Below are 13,044 nucleotides of genomic sequence, written 5' to 3' on the forward strand. Positions count from 1 at the left end.
GTTTTTAAAAATTCCCAGATGTGGATACATTTCATTAAAAAAAAGTGAAAAGGAAAAATTATCTTCACACAGATTATAATTTGTAGTTATAATGCTCAGTAATATCTATTAAAATTAAATTGCAAAATAAAAGTTGTGGTTAATCAGTATAAATATTTAAATAGCGGTGGCAGGACTGAGAAATAGCTTACCAGGTAGGTCCAAGCCCCAGCACCACATAGGACTGCCACAGTACTAGAGGAAGATCTGTACCGTGATATCTCTCCCTCTGCCTGTCTCTCTCATACCTATATCTATCTATGAGCATATGTGTATGTGCCTCTGAAATAAAAAGAATTTTTTAAAAAGGTCAATCTGGGAGCAGTAAAATTGTGCATGTGTAAGGCCCCAAAGCTGGAAAAAATTAAAAAGTAAATAAACAGTGGTGGCATTTTAATTTGATTTTCTGAAAAGTCAACTTGGGTACATTTCACATTTTTTATGAAACCAAGCATCCTTTCTCACTGCACAGCGCAAAGTGATCCTGTAGGCAATATCCACCTTGGTTGCCTGAGGGTGAGGGTTCGAGGCCAGCCGCACTGCATCTGGGGGGACAGGGTCACTGGGGAGAGGGGTCACTGGCTGTCCAGGGAGACGCATGGTGGAAGAAGGCCTTCATGAGGCTCTCACCACACTCATACCACACACACAAAACTCACATACACATAACACCTCACACACACCACATACCACATACACAGCTCACACACACACCATATAACACACACAACACCTCACACACATACCTCACACCACTCACAACACATCTCACACACACACCTCTTGTACGCATGGAGCACACACACATGCCTAGAACATATGCACACGTGCAACATACCATGTGCGTGTACGTGCCTGAAGCATATATACCACATGCACACACATGTACCACACACACACTGCGGAGCTGGTGAGGCCCCCCCACCTGCCTGTACACAGTCCTGAGCCTGGATTTGGAAACTTTTTTGGGGGGGGGGGTTTCAGTAAGAGTGAAAACAGACCCCAGCTTTGTCCTGCCAGGAGCTCCTGGGATGTCTCCAGGCTGACTGGCTTTTCTGCTGAGTGTGGGGAGCCAGAGGGAGGAGAATCTGAGGGGAGGGTGCTGAGTCAGGGGAAGCAGGGGTACAGAACTGCGGGTGCAGGGCCGGGGAGTGCTGAGCCAGGGGAATCCAGGGGTGCAGAGCTGGGGGTGCTGAGCCAGGGGAAACAGGACCATGGGGGGGGGTGGAGCTTGTAACAGAGGTTACTGACTAGGGGTGAAGAGCTGGGGGTGTGCCCAGAAACTGAGCCCAGAGCTAACCACTGCCAAGGGAGAGAGGGTGAGCCCCACCCACTGGGCAGTAGCCCCAGGTTCCACAGCCCACAGGTGAGCACTTCTAAGCGAGCCCTCCACTCCCTCAGTGGCAAGCCCCCACACACCCTACCCTCACTTCTCAGCCGCCAGCCCACCCCAGACACACAGTCTTGCTTCCTCAGCCCAGGCCTGGTTCCAGCCAGGGGAGACAGCCGCACACAGCAGCCAGGCTCCACAGAGAGAGGCCCCACAGGCCTCTCACAAAATAAACAGCAGCTGTGTCAGCCTATGAACTGGGACCCAGAATGGGGAGGGCTGGCCCTGTAGGTCTGAAGGCAGAACAGGAGCACAGAGAGAAACCTGGGGTACCAATGGAGAAACCGAGGCAGGAAGGACTCATTTGTTTGATCGGGACTGGACCCTGGCCACAGGGCTTTGCTCCATGAGAAGCATCTCTGTCTCTCTTCTCAGGAAAGATAAGGCCTCTGACCATGAACTCTCACCTTTGACTTCTCCTGGCCTCCTGGAGGTAGGAATGAGGGGTAGGCTCCTTGTATCCCTCCTGCAACTGTGACCAGTAATGGGACATGGCCCAGAATGAGGACTCAGACCCAGGGTTCCATGGGGTGCCTGCCTCTCTTTACTCCAAGGTGCAGGGGGTGTCTCCTGGAGACTGGGGGAGTCTGCTCAGCACATACCTAGGGAGTTGGGAGCTGGAACCCCAAAACACCATACCCCACATGGTCTTCCCACAGGAATATGGTCCTCAGATCAAAACAAGGCAGGTAACTGAACCCCAACACCAAGCTGAACTCAAATATGGCATTGAGCCCAAGCACCAAGCTGAGCTGATCCCCAACACTCTGGCTGTTCTGGGCTATATGAAGGAATTTATCTAAGGGAAACCACCAGTTCAGCCCCATCCCAGGGAGCTCATGGCCACCATCATTGCAGGTCACCCGTGGACCCCAGGGGCTTCTGCTACCAGCCTCCAGAGAGAGAGCCTGAAACCAACAGAAGGATGGAGACAGAGAAGAAGAAGAAGTAAATCCTGGGGAGCAGTGGGGATCTAGGGAGAAAGAGGGGCATGGAGAGAAACTAGGGGGCCTGGGGAAGTGGACCTCCTTACAGGAGTGGCACTCAGCCAAGGGCACCATGCCCACCACCTCTCAGTCGCTTACTTACCCTAGGCTAGAACTGACTACCTACAGCCCAGAACCCACAGGCCATATACTTCCAGCAGGGGACATCTGTCCAGCCAGTGCTGGCCAGGTTGGGGGGAATCACCAGATAGCACAGTGGACACCCCCCACTCTCTGCTGCCCCCTCTCAGCAGGAGCTCTAGTCACTTTGTAAAGGACATGTTTTATTAGAGAGGAGGGTAATAGCCAGTGCTGGCGAGGACTGGGGAAGGCTCCCTCTACACACACACACACACACACACACATACACACACACACACACACACACACACACACACACACACACACACACACACACACACACACGGGTATGCAGAGCACTCCCAGCATGCCAGAAACAGACAGTCCCTCTCCCTCTCCCTCCCCCCCCGCCACCTTAACCCAACCATGTCCCAGGCCCAGCCTGGCCTGCAGCCACCCCCAGACAGGTGAGAAACCAGGGCACTCCCTCCCCAATTGTGCTTGGCCTCCAGCCCACCCCACACAGAAAAGGCATTCACTCACCTCCTGCCTCCTCCCTGTCAGGATACTGGGCGGGCAGCAGAAATTACCTTTAAATGAGGAAGAAAGTCATTACTGAATCAATAGGCTTGCTTTGAGGAGAGGTGGGGGTCCTCTCCAATGTAAACATGGATGCCAGCCTCTGAGAGAGCAGCTTAGATTACCTGCAGACCCACCAGGAAGAGAGGGCGGAGGTGAACCTGAATCCCTACATGTTCAAGGTCTGGGAACGGAGAATAACAGGAACTCTTCTGATCTTCCCATCCAGATGGGGGAGGGCTCGGGGGAAAGGGAGAGAGATACACATATCTGCAGAATCAAGGATTCCCGCATCTCTCCCTGTGCTCATTTTTTGAAGGATGGTGGTAGGGAAACAGGAAGGAAGATTAGAAGCAGGCAATGGGTTCTGGAGGAGGAGGAGGAAGTGATGGTGGAGGTGGTAGAGGTAATGGAGAGAAAGAGGAAGTAGAGAAGGGTATGAAGAGGTGGAGAAGGAGAAGGTAACAGAGGTTTAAATATGGAGAGGGGGGATACACCCCAAATTCCAAGCAGGAAGGAGCAGAAGCACGAGGACCTAAGATGAGACCCTCATCATCCATCAGAGACACAGAACAGCCAGCCTAGGCCCCCAGGCTCCCAGGCCCCAGAAGAAGGGGTGGGGGTACAAAGAGGGTGAAATCAAGGTCTGGCTGGGAACTTGCAGAGACACCTGAATCCTGAATGGCTCTCTCTGCTGTCCTATCCCATGGGACTCCTGAGACCCTAGTGTCCCCTACCCTCAGCACAAACAGGGTGCAAAGGCTTTGCACCAGCAACCAGGGCTGGGACCAGCTGGCTCAGGGCAGCGTGAGGGGTGGTCTTGTGTTCAAATCCCTCCTGGGCTTCTCAGTGCGGCTCTTTCATAAACTCCCCTAAAAAATCTAATCTGTGGCCCTGTTGCTTTTTCAGTTAACTTTGTGGAAGTCTCCCAGACTATGGGCAAGGAAGACAGAGAGTTTCCGCCCCAGAAAGACCCAAGGTGCAGGCTGGGCCCCCCACCCCCAGCTCAGGATCTCCTCCTAGGACCTTCCTTCCTAGCATCTGTGGTCTCCACACTATGAGAGAGAGACAGAGAGAGAGGGAGAGAGGGAGAGAGGAGAGAGAGAGAGAGAAAAAGAGAGAGAGAGAGAGAGAAGGAAGAAGCAGACCTCCCCCAGAACCTCACAGTGATGGGAAGAACGTGCTAGACAAAACAGCTCTTTCTCCTTCCCCCTGGCTGACTTGGCAGCAGTTGAAAACGCTTGACAGAAAGTTCCAGAAGGGCTGGAGATTGAGTTTGAAAAGTACAAATTCCCACAGCAATCAGCGACTCAAGTAGCCATATTCTCGCCCTTCTCGGGAATCTGGTTATTATTACTATTAATGCCAAGGATCTTGTTTCCATTCTCTTTGATTCAGGGTCATTTTCTCTGGAACAGGCCGGCTTTGTGAGGCGCCCGCCCGCCGCCCACTGTTGCTGGGTTTGAGGAAGGGGGCCAGGCCTGCTGGGAGCAAGGATTGGGGGAGAGCATGGTGGCCCCCAGCCCTCCTGTGAAGACCCTGTTTCTGCTCTGCACCTGAGGCCGCGCTCAGACCTCCAGTTCAGTGTTGGAGCCTCAGAGTCGTCCACTCTGACCACAAGTCCCTGCGTGGCTGAGGTAGGTCAGGGAGCTGAGACTACACAGTCAGGCCCCAAGGTGGCCAGGAGGACCTGAGTCCTTGCTGGTGAGAAGGGTGAGCCCCAGGGCCCTCTCACCTTAGTCCATAGCCACACTGTTCGCAGCAGCCAAGTACCCCTCAGCTATCTGTGGGGACACTTGCTGGAGCCCAGGCTCCAGGCCCTGCCCCCTGCCCACTGCAGGGGTTCTGGGAGAAGCATCCAAGCATGTGGGACAAGGCACATTTAGTCCCACAGCCATGGCTTTCCCTGGGGCTCACAGGGCTGACCTGAAAGGGAGACGCCTAGGCATGAGAAAACAACAGCTCTGGCCTTATAGCCACTAGAGAAACAAGAAGACAGAGGCTTCCTATGCCACCCCCCAGGCCCCGGCTACTCAGGCATAGGGCACAGGAAGGCTTTGCCAAGCCCAGAATAACACCCTATCACCCCTCAGGCCCTACCTATATCACCCTACCTGACACCCCCAGCCTCTCCTGTCTGGCTGGCTCCATCCCAGCCCCAGGGTTCTGTTTGAGCCCAAATTATCCCTGGCCCTCAGGCCCTGGGAGAAAGGTTTGTGTCCCAAACCAGAGGCAGCAGCGGCAGGTCCAGTGACACCTGCGGCCCAGCTCTAACTGGCATCTGCTCCAACTGGGAGAGCCCAGAAGACATGCCCCCCACCCTAGAATGTGTTCCCAGTCAGGAGAAGGGTGTGAGGTACCCAGACAGGGGGAGAGGCTGCAGGGCTTCTGGGATAACCCAGGTAACCGTCTGACTTATCTACAAGTCCACAATAAAACTGGCTGAATAAGAACAAAAAATAATAATGACATTATAAATAGCATTTAACTTAAAAAAAAAAAAAGTGAAATCTTTGACTGCCAGGAAAGAGAGAAGGCAGCAACATCTCAGCAGGCCCAGCTTAAGCTCCTGGCTGGCAGGAGACTCTGATGTAAAGAGCAGAAGGTGGAGGGGTTTTAATCCCCACAGCAGGCAGAGCTGGGACCTGGGGCCAGCCACCAGGCCGAGTGAGAGCCTGAAAAGAAAGCATTTCTCTCCTCACAAGCCCCAAGAATCTCAGGCAGAAGTGTGAGACATTCAAAAGAGGAAAAGATAAACCCAGTGAAATAGCTCACCTAGACAATGTATTGCATTGCCATGGGCAAAGCCCAAGTTCAAGACAAGCGCCCAGGGCCCAGCTCCCAGCACAGTGGAGGGAAAAAAATGGCAATAGGAATGAAAAAGAAAAAGAAAATTTGGTCAACATCGAAAAAGAAGGTGGAAGGTAAAAAAAAAAAAAAAAAAAAGAAGCTGAAACAAAAACAAAAGTTTTGAAACATGAATGCATACTGGTGGCAATTGGACTTCATAAAGAAACAAATGAGCAATATTAAATGGCCTCTTCAAAGATGGAATTCTCAGATCCAATCAGAAACCCAGGGTTGGAAGATAGCTCATCCAGTAGGGGCTGTTGGGCAGTACACCAACTCCCCCTGCTTAACAGCTGTGGTCTATTTACATAATCACTGTTTTACCTGAGACCCACCCTGCCTGCAGGGCACTGGTTTAATCCCACTGGTTTGCACTCTCTTACTCTCTTTTTGCCCTGCCCCCTCTCCTAGTCACACCCTGTTTTTACACCCTACCACTTCCTTCCTAGAGAGTACAAATGCAGATGAATAAAGCCAGCATGGCACTACTTCCCAGCTCAGCCATGAGTCCCTGGTCATCTGTCTCCCACCCGCAAAGCTAGCCTGGCATCTGGTGCCGGAACAGGGACTGGCAAGGGACTTGTGCCTTGTCATGTGCACTGCCCAGCACTATGTGGGAGGTTGCCATAGCACTGGGGGGAACTCCAATGCCCTGGTATCTCCTTTCTCTGTGTATCTGTGATCTAAACAATGAAAAGTTAGGTAGGAGGAGGGTGGAAACTGTGCATGCACAGGGCTCCAGGGAGAGAGAGAAAGAGAGAGAGAAGAGAGAGGGAGAGAAACAGGGAAAGGACTTCATCTTAATTCCTTTCCAGTTGTTTGACTGTTAGGACATAGAAAATTAAATAAAACAATCTGGAAAAACACCAGTGACCATTATCCAAAAAAGAAAATAATAAAACAACCAAACAAAATGGTGGAGGTGTTTGCAAACTGATAAAAGAAGGCTCCTCCAGGAAAGCACACATCCCAGGCCCCTGAACAGGAAAAAGAAAACTGACAGAGCCCCCATGGGAGTGAGAGCTTCCTCTGAGACAAAGGAGGGTGGTAGCAGAGGGAAGGAACTCTGCTTTTCTCCTGAGCTGCCTCAGGGAGTAGAGGTTGGAAAGAGGCAGCAGAGCAGGGTGCTGCAGAACCTGTGTGACCCTTGCTCCCTGAGAACACAGTTGGGATCACACACCTCAGACACACAGCCCCTGAGAGCAGGCATCAGATCTGCTCTGGCCACTCACACAGAGCAGGGCCTACACAAGACATTCACACGGAGGCCCAGGGAGGGACAGAGGGCTGGATAGGGACAGAGGGGTGGGTGTCAGCGTGGCTGGGTGGGTAGTTTGTAGAGGGAAGAAGCAGTGGTCAGGTGTAGGGAAGAGTGTATGGCTGAAGACAAACCAAATAGTTTACCTGGAGGGTGTGCCTGCTTTGCCATGCATATGACCTAGGTTCAAGCCCAGACCCCAACACACTGGGGGAAGTTCCAGTGTTGTGTGTGTGTGTGTGTGTGTGTGTGTGTGTGTGTGTGTGTGTGTGTGTGTGTTTCTCTTTGAAACAGTCCACCTAGGGCAGTGAACTCTGGGATGAGAAAGACAAGGAAAACAGGGCTTCCGCCTCCAACTGGCTTCGACTCAGATCTCCCTGGGTAGTTCTCATACCCAGATCTCTGTTCTCTACACCCTTCTAGCCTGAGGCCCAGGCTCCCCCCAAACCCAGAAACTCAGGGTGCTGGAAAGCCGTGGGGGCAGGCAGTGCACAGCAGCCCACAGTGGGGAGCCAGCCTTGTGAAGAGCTTCAGAGAGGCTTCCTGACACAGACCCTCTGGCGGCCGACACCCTGGCTCAGTCCGGGTTGTGGCAGGGGAGAGGCCTTTGAGCACCTCCTGCTGATCTGCCCAGAATCTGGAGAAGCAAGAGTGACCTCTGAGACTGTCCATCCTCTGGATGGTGAGAAGTGATCACTATTGGTGACAGGCCTGTGCCCAGCTCCAGGTCAGAGCACCCCCCACCCCTGTGACTAAGAGAGCTGTTGTCACCAAGGTTGCCTGTGGCCCCCCTCTTCTAAGAGAAACTCCAGTCCACAAGGAAGACAGGGCTGGAGAGCCAGCTGACCCAGTAGCATATCTGCCTTGCTGTGTACGTGTCCCGGGTTCAAGCCCTAGCACTACAGGGGAGGCACATAGTGCCAGAGGAAGCTCCAGTGCTGTGGTATCTCTTCTCTCTATCTGAATGGAAAAAGAAAATTGGCCTGAGAGTGGTGCACTTGTGCATATGTGAGGATCCAGCTCGGCAAACATAGAATAAATGAAGAAACAGTAATGAGGGAGACATAGTCTCTCCTCGGGTGGAGGTGGGGGTCTGATGGGAGTCTGTGGGGTCTCTATTCTCCATGCAGGGGATGAAGAAGGGGGTGAAGGGCCAGACAGGGTTGATATGGTGTTCTCCTGCCAGCAGCTCTGGGGACATTTGCACAGCCCTTCCATCTGTGCCCCTCCCCCAACTTTGACCCCTGGAATTGATCTCAAACCCAGAAAATCTCTGCACCCCCCACCCTCCCTCCAGAACCCCCATACCATCCCTTAGTCCCCCCAGCAGCCCCACACCAGTACTCACACACACTAGCCCTCAGCCCACTGGTGAACTTGTCTTTTCATGAGCCACTTCTAAAAAAAGACTAAAAAACTTCCTTTCCAGGAAAATGCCATTTTTAAACGCGGCCCAGACACCGCGGCAATGTTAGGAAAACAGAGGACTTGGCAGGTTCTCCCCAAAATGCCTTTTCCAGACTGCCCCCCCATCGTGGGAACAGCTCGGGGTCAGCAGGGAGCTCCCCCCACCCCCAGGCATGGCGGTAGACAGAAGACAGCCCACTCCCCCAGCCCATCCCTTGCTCCAGGATCAGGCCCAGCCTTCCTGGGGTCCCAGCTCCTCCTGGGGGTCTCACTCCTCCTAGGATCCCACCCAGCCTGGGGTCCCAGCCTTTCCTAGACCCATTCCCCTCCTGGGGTCCCAGTCCCTCCTGCAGTCTCACCCTTCCTGGGGCCCTTCCCTTCCTAGGTCAGGAAATGTAGCCACCCAGCCCCTGGGGGGAATGTCCAGCTTCCCAGGCACTCAGTCTGTGTCAACCCCCACATGTCAGGGCCAAGTAGCCATATATGAACTGAAATCACTGCTTACCAAGCGTGTACCTGCACCCTGAGTGGGATCCCCAGCCCTGGGCTCTGGGATATTCCAGTCTCTTCTGCCCTTTCTTATGCCATCTTTATCTGGGGGGAGAGAGAGAGGAAGGGAGAAACATGTAGCTCAAGAGCTTCCTCTGTTGCCATGGTGCTTCCATGAGGTGACTGGTTTGAGCCTAGCACACCCTGGGTCATGGCCCACACCCTACCTAGTAATCTCTCTCTCTCTCTCTCTGTCCCCTCCCCCCTCTTTCTCTCTGTCTTCATCTAGCCAACTGGGGGATTCGCTCTGCTGACTGTGACCTCCCTGAACCCACTAAGCACAACACCCAGCTGCCCTCCAGACATACAGTCCCCTCCTGGATGCTGAATGACTTAGGCCAGCCCTCCTAAGAGCCAGGCATCAACCAGCAGGAGTGGGGGGTTGGCAGGGAGGGGGTGTCCAACCTTGGGCCTGTGACGGCCTGGCTCTCTAAGGCAGCAGGAACCAGAGCTATCAGGAGTGAGGGTGGAAGGCAGGTCGCCAGGGGAGCCCCAGAGCCTCAGCTGGCCTGGACTAAGTGGGGCCCTTCTGATGCCTGCTTCTGGCCTCACTCAGGAGACGACAAGAACTTCCTGGAGAAGCCCCGAGGTGGGGGTGGGTGTCGTCTAGGGAGAGGAGTGGCACAACCCCCTCCCCCCCCAAGGCTGAGCCTTGCAGGACTCTCTTGAGAGCTTAGTCTGCCCTGCCAGGCCTGGGAGCAGCGGGCAGGAGTGGTGGAGGCTGATGGTGCCCAGCCCAGGTGCCCAGAGCACAAGGTTCAGGGGACAGAGCCTCAAGGAATACACACACATGTGCATACCCTCATACACACGCACTGTGCACACACGTGTACACCTAATCATACACACACATATGCATGCAGACACTCAGCGGATCCCAAATGCACATACATGTGCACACATAGCACACCACAAGCTCATGGACTCACAGCAGCACATGCGCGCGCGCACACACACAAACACACACACGGCTGAGTCTCACACACATATTCATGAACTCACATGCATGTGTATGTGTGAGGTGTGTATATGTGCACAGCCGGGAAGACATCTGTGTGCACAAGGCAGGCACAGGCAGGTGTACACACTCTCTCTGGAGCTGCAGTCACCGCGTCTCTCTTATCTGTCTGTCCCCCTGCTCTCTTCCGGGTCCCCGTTCTGCAGGCTCTGAGGCACACAGCTCCCCAGTCCTCTGAATCAGAGCACACCTCCAGCTCAGAGGGACACACAGCTTGGTGACTCAGTGGCCTGCTCCCGAGACTGTTTAGGGCTACCTGCAAGAGACCTTCCAGCAAAACCAGGTCATCACCGGGGCTCGGTGTCAGCACTATGGACCCACTGCTTGCAGCCTCCAGTTTTTCCCTCTTTTTTCCCTCTCCCTCTTTCTTTCCTCCTTTCATTTTTTTTTTCTTTCATTTTATTTGATAGGACAGAGAGAAATGAAGAGGGTAGATGGAGATAGAGAGGGAGAGTAGTCTGGGAGGTGGCATAGTGGATAGTGTTGGACTCTCAAGCATGAGGTCCTGAGTTCAATTCCTGATAGCACATGTACCAGAATGATGTCTGATTCTTTCTCTCTCTCCTACTATTCCTCTCGTCATTAAATAAATAAAATATTATATATATATATATAGAGAGAGAGAGAGAGAGAGAGAGAGGGAGAGAGAGACCTGCAGACCTGCTTCAGCACTTAGAAGCTTTCCCCCTGCAGGTGGGAGCAGGGGCTTGAACCCAGATCCTTGCACATGGTAATGGGTGTGCTCAACCAGATGCACCACCACCCAGCCCCCTACTTATTTATTTGTATGAAGGAGAAAGACCAGAGCTCCATTCTAGTCCCACAGTGATAGTGCAGAAAACGAACTTAGAACTTCATGAATTCAAGTCCTGGATTGTTTTCTTCCTTTTCTTTTTTTCTTTTTCCTTTTCTGTTCTTTTCTGTTCTTTCTTTTTCTTTTTTTTTCTGCTTTTTTTCTCTTCCTGTGCCTGTATCTCTCACACGATTGTCTTGCTCCCAGTCCCAGAGACTGACAGAAAGAGAAGAGACACCTGGCACTGCTGTACCATCCATGAGGCTAAGCCAGTGCCATCACAATACACTGGTGTGATGCCAGGGCTCAAATCTGGGGCCCTGTGCACAGAAGGATGCACACAGTACCAGGGGGCCCCCGTTCCTGGTTCCTGGGTTTCACCTGCTGAGCCACCACCCACCACCCTCTTCTTAAAACTATTGTCTCTCATTTATTTCATTTAATATATTTGTTTAGTTATTTTGAGTGCTGAGGACAGGCACCATAGCCTTCCACTGTCAGCACCAAATCCTTGCTGAGGATGACCTCATGGACACCTCCCAAAACATAAGAGAGACAGAGGCTCAAAGAGAGAGATGCAAAGAGATAGAGTCCAGACATGCTCCCCTCCCCTTTAGACAGAAGAGAGATGAGGTACACACACACACACACACACACGCACACGCACACACACACACAAACACACGCACACACACACACACACACACACACCCCGACTCCAAACTCGAGTCTGCAGGCCGCCTCAGGCCAGAAGATGTGTTTTCTTTGGCCCTGGGGTTTGAAACCATGTTGAATTATTTGACAAAATTTAGACATTGAAAGTCCACACATGAATTCAGATTGATCATTTTTCTTTAGAAGCAGGAAAGAGCCCTCAGAGAGGGAACTGGTCTGGTCCTGATGCGCTATCTCCTTATCCTCCCCACTTCCAGGCCCCTTCCCCCAGTGTCCCCCCTGATGCCTCTCTCTCACCCTCACAGGAAAGTGGGACTGTCTATCTCTCTCTCAACACAGAAGGGTGAGAATGCCCCCCTCTCTCTCATCACAGGAAGATGGGGATGTCTCTCATCACAGAAGAGTAGAGATGCACCCTTTCTCTCTCATCACAGGAGGGTGAGAGTGTCTTTTTCTCTCTCACACAGGAGAGCAGGGATGTGCCTTGCTCTCACTCACTCACTCTCCTTTTTTTTCATTTATGTTTATTTATTTATTTATTTATGTATTATTGGATAGAAGCAGAGAGAAATTAAGAGTGAAGGGGAAAATAAAGAGGGAAAGAGAGACAGAGAAACACTTGCAACCCTGCTTTACCACTCATGAAGCTTTCTCCAGGCAGGTAGGGACCAGGGGCTTGAACCTGGGTCCTGTGCATTGTAATGTGTGCACTTAACCAGGTGCACCACAGTCTGCCCACCCCTGTCTGTCACCCTGGCAAGTCTTTCTCCCTCAAGAGTTCACCTATACAGAATAGAGTTAATTCCATTTCCATAGGAGGTCAACATCAAATGTAATGTCCCGCTCTCTAATAAAGAGCCTTCGTCTCACCTTCCCGGCAGGCATCTGCAGAAAGAGTGTTCCCAGAAGGTCGCCTCTGTGCTCAGAAAGGAAAACACAGCCCAGAAAGGCTGGAAACTCAGGAACTGTGTCATCAGCCTGCTCCCTCCATGATCCTCCCTCAGGACACAGTGACAGCAGCCTCAGTAAGGAAGACCTCTATAATTTCCTTCACCTGAGCTGCAGAGTAAATCCCCATGCCATCAGCCTGGTCCCTAGGAGTTCTGATGACTGAAGCAGCCCACACCTTACCAAGGGTACAGCCACTGAATGAGCTGTGAGCACAGCCAGCCGGTGGATGGTCTGCTCACTCCCTGTGACCTCATGTCCTCGGGAAGCTGACTGGCAGAGTTAAAGGGGGGTCTTGCTCTGCTGAGTCAGCTTTCAGAGCAGAGAAGTCCCTGGACACAGGCTGGATTCCAGGAAAGCTTCTGACGCTAGGATAACAAGCTCCTCTCTTTCTACTCACACCTCCTGCTTAACCACGTGCTGTGAATGCAGCCTGTGAAGGGCCACTGAGATTTCACTGGTGACTCCTAC

The 13,044-nt window shown here is 52.5% G+C and overlaps 1 long non-coding RNA gene across 1 annotated transcript; it reads right to left on the reverse strand.

Moving 5' to 3' along the window:
* Positions 1-377: 377 nt before the first annotated feature.
* Positions 378-12,635, reverse strand: LOC132537467 (uncharacterized). The gene is made up of 5 exons (XR_009548908.1): positions 12,496-12,635; positions 9,096-9,184; positions 3,201-3,315; positions 3,040-3,086; positions 378-584 (listed from the first exon to the last, which is right to left on the reverse strand). It is a non-coding gene; the product is annotated as an uncharacterized LOC132537467 (long non-coding RNA).
* Positions 12,636-13,044: the final 409 nt, after the last annotated feature.

This window comes from Erinaceus europaeus, chromosome 3 (assembly GCF_950295315.1).
Source record: "Erinaceus europaeus chromosome 3, mEriEur2.1, whole genome shotgun sequence".
Taxonomy (NCBI): Eukaryota; Metazoa; Chordata; class Mammalia; order Eulipotyphla; family Erinaceidae; genus Erinaceus; species Erinaceus europaeus.